The sequence below is a fragment of the Clupea harengus genome, chromosome 16 (assembly GCF_900700415.2).
Source record: "Clupea harengus chromosome 16, Ch_v2.0.2, whole genome shotgun sequence".
In the NCBI taxonomy this organism is placed as follows: domain Eukaryota; kingdom Metazoa; phylum Chordata; class Actinopteri; order Clupeiformes; family Clupeidae; genus Clupea; species Clupea harengus.
In genome coordinates, this window is record NC_045167.1 from 10387119 (window position 1) to 10396094 (window position 8976).

Sequence of the window (8976 nt, forward strand, 5' to 3'; positions counted from 1 at the left end):
CCATCTCCAAGAGAGATCAGCACCTGTGACTGTGACTCCTGCCCCCTTCGACATTTCCTCAGAGATATTGGCATTGTGAATTATCCTTCATGGGTGGCCCCACCAACCCATCTTCCCATAATCACTCATGCCTGTCCCATAATCCCTCATGGGAATTGGTATGGTGGAACTGGTGGTGATGCAGCTGGGGGGGGGGGGTGACCTGACATGGACGACGCTATTGATCAGCGCTGCCCTGCAACCTCTGCTCTCATGCTATTTGTCAGGGAGGAAGAGGGGAACGACAGAGGGTGGAGACAGGAAGACAAGAGATGAACGAGAGGAGAGTAAAGGAGTAAAGCGGACGGGGGAAGACAGGAGAGGAAGGAGAGAGGAGAGGAGAGGAAAGAGGAATAGGGAGGAAAGACAGGAGAAGGAGAGGAGTGCAGAGGAAAGGAAAAAGGCAGAGTCTGGGGTTTTTCAACCGCTGTCTGGTGTGAAAGGATCACCAAGGCAACCAGACAGATTTTCTTTTTTTATTATTTTGGAGACACACCATTCGCTGCTCCTCTAATGCATGTGTGTGTTTGTGTGTGTGTGTGTGTGTGTGTGTGTGTTTTGTGTGACTGAGGTGTGTGAGAGGGCAAGCATACGAGTACAAGCATCCATGTCTATTATCACAGTAAATTAGATCGAGCATCAGTGTTCCTGAACAAGGTGACAGGATGGAGTTACTTAAAATGACACGCCGCAGATAAAGAAATCAGTTGGCACAAAGGAAGTCACGCGTGCAGCGACACTATAATTTTCCAAATCGAGAAATATAATTCATTGCTCTCTGTCGCTGTCATCTAAATTACACTTTCCCCCTAAATTATACTTTTCTGAAATGAGGTGTCACCATTAATTAATTAATGAAGTAGTCGACCAACAGAAAGGGAGCAAGAAAAAGAGAATGAGACAGAGAGAGAAAGAGAGAAAAATGGAAAGAAAGTGAGAGAGGGAGAAAGGGAAAGAGATAGAGAGAGAAGAAGAGAAATAAAGGGTAAGGAGAGAAAGAGTGCAAGAGAGAGAGAGAGAGAGATAAAGAAAGAGCACACTAATGTAAAAAGCTGCAAACTGGCTTTGGCACTGGTGCAGTGTGTCAGATAAGTGCTGCTTTAAGTAGAGTGACTGTAGGGCATGTGATAGGCAAACCATGAGTGGTGGTGGGGTGGGGGGGGGGGGGGGAACTCTACTGGTGCCTGTGAAAGGTCTGGCCAATCACAGATGAGCTTCTTAGACCCATGCCTTCAGGGTCAGACTACAGTCATTTCCATCTCACGCTTTTGCGTTCATTCATTTTAGGGTGTCATATGTGCATGAAATCAGCCTTATCTATATGAGGAAGATGTGTATAGAAATCAGCCTTATCTATATGAGGAAGATGCGTATAGAAGTCATCAGATATATTTGAGCTCTGCACTGGATGTCCTTCTATTCTGTATTGTAAAAAGCATGACAACAGACAACAGGTCATTAATAGAAATGAATGACCACAATGGTCAGATTATTGTCTATAGAATGGAAATGATCTATGGTTTCCCTTAATGTTAATTGTTTACTCTTAGTCTATTCATAAGGCTGCGTCACACTGTCATCTGACTTTACTATACACTATCCATCACACTCTATTAAGAGATACTACGCATACTATTAAGAGAATAGTGCCATACATTAGGACTGTATTGATTCAGAGCTGCATAGCAGATTTCTGTTTCACATCTCAATCACACACACATACACACAAACACAAACACAAACACCGGCCCTGGATAAACTGAACTGCCTTGAATCACATCTGATTAGCTGGGCATGAGAGACACAAAACCAAGCCTACCTTAGATTACCAGTTTGTGTGACGGTTCCCTGTGTTAAACCACAGGGACGAAAAGAAGGTGGGTTAGTGTATGCCAATCACACACACACACACACACACACACACACACACACACACACACACACACACACACACACACACACACACACACACACACACACACACACACACACTACCATTCTTTATGTTTCTGTCCTGACCAGGAGGAGTAGCAGCCTGTTACAGCAAAGATCCTACATGCAGCTGAATTATAGTTTCGACTCTCGTTTACAAAGAGCCTCCTCTTTCTGTTCTTTTCACTTCACTCATCACTAGATCAACCCCCTTAAATACCAGTGTCTCTAATTAGACAAATCAATTGGCTTAGATGACAAGAGAGACAAGAAAAGACAGAGAGAGAGAGAGAGAGAGAGAGAGAGAGAGAGAGAGAGAGAACGGTAGGCCTAACATTATTTTAACTGAGGTCTGAACCATTTTAATGCACTGCACATTTATTTTATGTGGACCAAAAGAGAGATATTTTTCTTGTCTCAAGATGATTGAATGGAGAGCAAAAATGTTCTGCTTGTGAAGTACTTTCACTGCTGTCCCCATGAAATGAAGGACTGATAAAGAAGCTTTAAATTAGCCTTCCAGAGATGATTTCACCACTGTAGCGACCAGGACTAGCTGACTGGCCATATCTGATGTGGATTTGAGAGTGTGTGTGTGTGTGTGTGTGTGTGTGTGTGTGTAGAGGGATGGGGGGGGGTCCTGGTGTGGATCAGTTTGGTGATGTCAAGGTGGTGTAAAGCTCAACAGCTCAATATAGTGAGCCAGGTAAAGTCGAGACAGCAAGTAAATACTTGGCACAAACAGCTGACTTTCTGTACACACATGCACACCTATACACACCACACACACAATCACACACACACACACAGAGAGACTCTGTCTTCCGGGCAACACTCATCCACTTTTAGAAATATGTCTGCTCATACAAAGAAGCCAGTCAGTGTGGTACACAATGATTCTTAAAGACCAGGCCGGTTCGTAGGATCGTCTCTACAGCAATGTCTCTTAAGCTTTAGGAGTGCTCTGCTTCAACAGCACGTATACTTGTAGTATAAGAGTATACTATTCTTAAAGGCACTACTTAGGTTGCTCGGGAGTATGCTAGAAGGGAAACTATAAAACTCCCTGATAATTTTAATGTAATACCACAGAAGTTTTCAACTTTACTTATTCAGATCGAGAACATCCTTGTAAGTGTATACTTCATGAGCTATGACATCCTTGTAAGAGTATTCTTCATGAGCTATGACTAAGAATGAAAGCTCCTACCTCTCAACAGGTGAATAAGACAGAGTATCTTATAAACAGAATTATATTCAGGGAAGGTACACATGCAACGTAATGTTTTACAAACCTCTGTGCCTACTCACATTTCTGAGCATAAAAAGCAACCCAGTTCTAACGTCAGTGTAAATGGCCCTATCAGTGCGGGCGAGAGTTGTGAAATGCTTTCCTAGTCAGCGCTGTAATTTGCTGCTTTACAAGCGCACAATGCTCCAAGGACTCACGGTGTTTACCTGTACGGGAAAAGCACCTGCCGAGCTAAACAATGTAGACAAGGTGCTGAAAGGAATCCTGGTGAATAACCCTGCTGGAGAATTATCCTGCCGAGAGCTCCGCTCCGCTCGGCTCTTCGTCTTCAGCCGCCACCCCCACCCTTACCCCGACATCACACCAGATCCATCCAGCCCCCTGAGGGAAAACAGAGAGGTGACTCCAACTGGGTCCATTCATCCACCGTCGTCATCCACCCCCCTGTGCCACAGACAGATTTCACATTTCCTTTCACATCCTACAGGCAGTTAATCTTCCCCCAGGTAATTAAAAAAGCCTTGCCCTTCCTCATCAATGAAGCCATCCTTCACAACCTCACACACACACACACACGCAGACATAGATGCACACATAAAGTCACTCATACACACACTTGCATACATACACACAATCATTCAACATTCATATCATATCAAAGACAAGCCAAGCAACCATTTTTATGGCTATCATTTGTTTCCTATTTGCTAATCCTCCATTTTGAGCAAGAGCGAGCTCAGATTAATTAATCCATACATGATGGTAATAGCGCGTTCAGATTAATTAATCCATACATGATGATAATGCTGTGATTAAACTCACCTGCAGTCCCAAAGGTCCAATTGTAAAAGTTTGACTTCAAATTTTGTTTCCAGTTTGGTCTCTAACACACGTACACATACACACAAACACACACACACACACACACACACACACACACACACTCTCACACACACACACACACACACACACACACACACACACACACACACACACACGTATAGTGGAAGAGAGAGGGGGGCCTCATATCTTATGCTCTCTGCTGCAGCGTCATATTGATTTCAGCCTCATGTCCACAGATTTAATTATCTACAGGCATTTAAAGCCTGCTGCACTGATGACCAAATGTGCTGAAAAACATCAGCTTGATCTCACACACACACCCTCTCTCCCTCTTTCTCACACACACACACACACACACACACACACAAACACACATACGCACACACACACACCCTTTTCTCTTTGACACACACACACACTCACACACACACACCGTCTGTCAGACCCAGAGCCCCCATCACCCAGTCAGTGACCATCTCCACTGACCCTTACCCAACTCCCTACCGCTAAGCAGCTGGTTAGACCGACGAGCCACTAACAACCAGCTGAATATATTGGGGCTCTAAATGGTAGTTATGTGGCAACTTGTGGCTCTACCACCCAGGATTAGCCGTCTGTTTGTAAAGGTAAAGCGCTGGGAAACTATGAGTTAGTTAGAATAATTGAGCTTAACTTGATTAGCAACCTAAACTAGCAAGCTAACGCATATCTGGATGAGGTAAAGAGCAAGTAAAGTAATTGTTTATTTGGCAAGAGAAAGCTACACTGTCTTTACAGTACTGAAGGCCAGGGCTAAAATCCATGGGCCTCTCCCGAGCTCCGTAGACTGTTTAAAGTTCCAAAGTGGATCGGTGGTAGCTTCCAAGAAATAAATGCAACTGAGCAAACACATCCTGGCTATCAGTTAGCTTAAAAACTTTAAGTAAACACAAACATGCTTGGGTCGAAACTTCACAAGCTACTATTTAATATCTTAAAGTAGGTACATTATTCTGCCTAAATGGACAAAATGAATAAAATACTGTTGTGTTGTGTTGTATCTGTGGGTTACTAAAACAAAATTATGTTTAATTATGTCAGTGTCAGGCTACTTTATCTTGTTTGTCACAACATTTATCCTGGTCTGCACTGAAGGATCTTCTCAGCAGACAGTAGTTATTCTTGCTGTCTCTGCATTAACTACATGCACTCAAACAGATAAATTACACTAACAGGGAAAATATATTGTATGAGCAGCAGTTGATCTGGTGCAGTAACCAAAATATACTTTTTAAAATTGTTAGTGGAGCATCAGTATATATAGTGAAGAATAAGATCATTTGTGTCCGCCTATAGATAAAACTGAGTGTTTTCACGTGAGCTTTCGAATGCTCTCACAATTAATATTTATGGCTATTCGACACACTTATCTAAAAACCAGGCTAGTTCGGATCATCATGTCATACTGTTCTTCTCCCTATAGAGTGTGTTTCAGCCCCAAATACAACAAGGAGTCACAGTCACCTTTATTGTATTCTTTTCCTGAAATGGAAAAGCAGACAGTCTTACCCATTCACACCAGCCGTCCCAGAGTCGTTATTTCTTCAAGAGGTCTCTGCTTCTTGCGGATGACCTGTTTGTTTCCCGGTCTGGGGTCGTGGCTGGGATACTAAGGCAAGAAGGCCATGCTTTTCGGGGGTAGCTCAGTCCATAGGAAAGACGCAGACGCGGCTCTTGGTGTTAATAAAGTTGACCTCTTGTTTTTATTGTCAAAGAGGTAAAAAGTTACAAAGAAATAAAAAGGTTCTCTAAGCACACAAGCTAAGGCAAAATAAAGAAAAGAATACAGAGGATTCTTATCAAGACAAAGACTGAAGACTCACGAACACAAACCGCATACGCCTTTTAAATCCCTCTGCACATGCATACATGTTCTAACACACCCCCTTTCTACCTGACGTCTCCTAGCAACATATGTTCGTCTCTGACCCCTATGTCACCTCCTTTCTAGGCTCTCGCAAACCCAGAGGCCTCTTTCCTGCCCCCTCTGTCATTACACAATGTACAGCACAGTGAAATCAGAAAACTCTCAAAGAACTCATTGTTCTGCTTTACATTTTTGTTTGTTAAGTACATTTCATATTTCACACTTTTTTAGCAAGCACATATGGATATAGGTTTGTGTAAGCATAACTCAAGCAATTTCCACACATAGTTATTTAGCATGTTTCACATCACATATTAGGAGAGCACACAATGGTTATATCATTGCAAGACATGAACCAAGCATTATTCAGCAAAGTACATATAGTATATATGTTTATCACTCATTATTAATTGCAAATGGGTTGGTACGGGTTGCAGGTCCACTCTCACGAGCCATATTCATCAATAGGAACCTCACATTATACTCCATATTCCCTTTTTTACGGGAAGAAGAAAGAAACCATATCCATCCATATACCCTTCACCTGCATCAGTTCCACCTTGAACTTGGGTCACAAAGCCTGCCATGACTCAGCAGAAGAGGACAAGAGGACAAATGGACACGTAACTTCTATGGCCATAGACGGACCTAGATGTCGATCGAGAGTTCGCCACTCGCACTCTTCCCCTGTAACAAGAATGTTGCCTGCGCGATTGCTCTCCCTGGCATGGGTGTCCGACGGCCATCTTCCTTCCTCCGCTTCCAGGATTTTAGACAAGCGCTCAAAGCAAGTCAGCGGGCGAGGGCGGGCGGACGGGCGGGCGCCCGTGTCTGACAGGAAATCTTTACTAAAAGCATATCACCGGGCAGACTCTGGGCAGTGTCTCTCGGAAGATGCCAGTCCTCTGGACCCACGTGAATAAGCAATGAGCTGTGCCACTCACTGATCGATGGGCGAGACAATATGTTTTAAAAATGTCAAATCAATGGCGGGAGAGATGGCAGAACAGAAAAAGCGGTGAGGTGTGAAGTGCATTTGAAAAAAAAATAAAACCTAAAAAATAAACATAAACAAACGAACAAATAAATCAGTGAAGTGGTGGAAACGGGGAAAAGCTCTTGGCTGGGTGATGACTCGTCAGAAAGCAAACACAGTGGACTACTAAGAGCGAACCTCTCCTTGATGCGGAGTTGGCGTTGCTGCCAAGCACGCTTTGTGAATATTCACCGCCATCGCCACCCCTCGCTTGGTATTATTCAACATTGGCGGGCATAAATCAGATTTGCCTGCTATATTGTGATGAGGTTCTAAATAGTGTAGAAGGATCCTGACCACTTCCCCCATATTAATCTTTTAATGGACTTTCGACTCGACCGAAACTGGCAACCATCCCGGGCCCTGGGGGTCTGTAACGATCGCAGAGGTCGTTTGTTGGACGTTTGGATGGAAGGATAAGATCAGCCCACGGAAGGGAGGAGAAACTGGGCAGGAGACAGAATGAAAGGCTCCTGTCCTGACCTTATGTCTCTCTGCGTGTGTGTGTGTGTGTGTGTGTGTGTGTGTGTGTCTCTCTACGTTTGTGTGTGTGTGTGTGTGTGTGTCTCTCTACGTTTGTGTGTGTGTGTGCCTTTGTCTGTGTGTGTCTGTGTGTGTGTGTGTGTGTGTGTGTGTGAGTGTGAGAGTGACATTGTTTCTGTTGATGTGTCGTGAACATGAAGACAGGCTTTGTGTCCAGCATTGTCGCGATCAAACCAAAACGACAGCAACAACAAAACATGTTTGGCAAATAAGTCTTTCTTCTGAAGGATTTAAAAAGGGGGAGGGGGAGAAAAAAACCTGAGTGAGGACTCTATTTAGCCCGGCCTCTGTGGTCGGCGCAGCAGGAATGCAAAGCGCTGCTTGCGACAACTCCCACGAGAAATTACTCCAATTGCCATTTGGAAAATGAATTCAGTGACCTACAGTAATGTGAAATTCATTTGCACACTGTTAGCCCTCAACAAAAGCCTGCGCGTACACTGGCTGCCAGCCTTGCCCATGATTACACGTCGCTGCCATTTATCCCCTAATAAACAAATCAAATATGGCAAAAATACGCCGCAGTCACTCAAAAGAAAACCTATCTGCCCAGGCACACACACACAGCGACATACACACACACACACACACACACTCACGCGCCTGGCATGGACACAGTATTTAGCGTCTTGCTGAAACATTCAGACAGACTGATACCCACACACAGACACATGTTCAGAGAGACTGACAAACAAACACACATACACACACATGCACGCACACACACACATATATCTGGTTGGCCTGGATACAGAAGTGGGTTTGTGTGTGTGTGTGTGTGTGTGTGTGTGTGTGTGTGTGTGTGTGTGTGTGTGTGTGTGTGTGTGTGTGTGGAGGGGGGTGTAGGTTGTGGTTTATTTATTTACAGTCTCTGGTCCAGCTCTCCTCTGTGTCACATCTGGTGGTGTATTGATATATAGGCCACAGATGGGACAAATGGCAGACCTCGTTAAGCACTGTAGCAGGCCAGGGAGAGTGTATCAATAAAAGCCAATAAGCTGTCTGTAGGAACCGACCATGGGCCCCTTGTTCTATTGACTTACTTATAAGTCGATGTCTCGTTAATTATTTTTGCAATCTCTGTAAACAAATATACTACCAGTGCATACACAAATAAGTGAAGCTTCGTGAACACAATGCCTATAGCTGGCTTATAAATTAATGACAGTTGAATTCGATTCCTTGTCGTTCTCTGTCTCCTATTGTTCAGCTCTTATAAATGATGCAGGCCTGTCGTCTTTGTAAGCACAACGTTACGCCAATCAAACTTTGTTCCACTGTTGTTTTCTGTTTTGCAATCAGGGACCTATCACGAATTGTTTTCTTTTATTCAAAATGATGAGAACGAATGGCTGTAAACAGTAAACGTGATGCATCAATATAAACAAGAAGAGGTTTTTTTCCCCCTTTTTGAGCTCATTATTT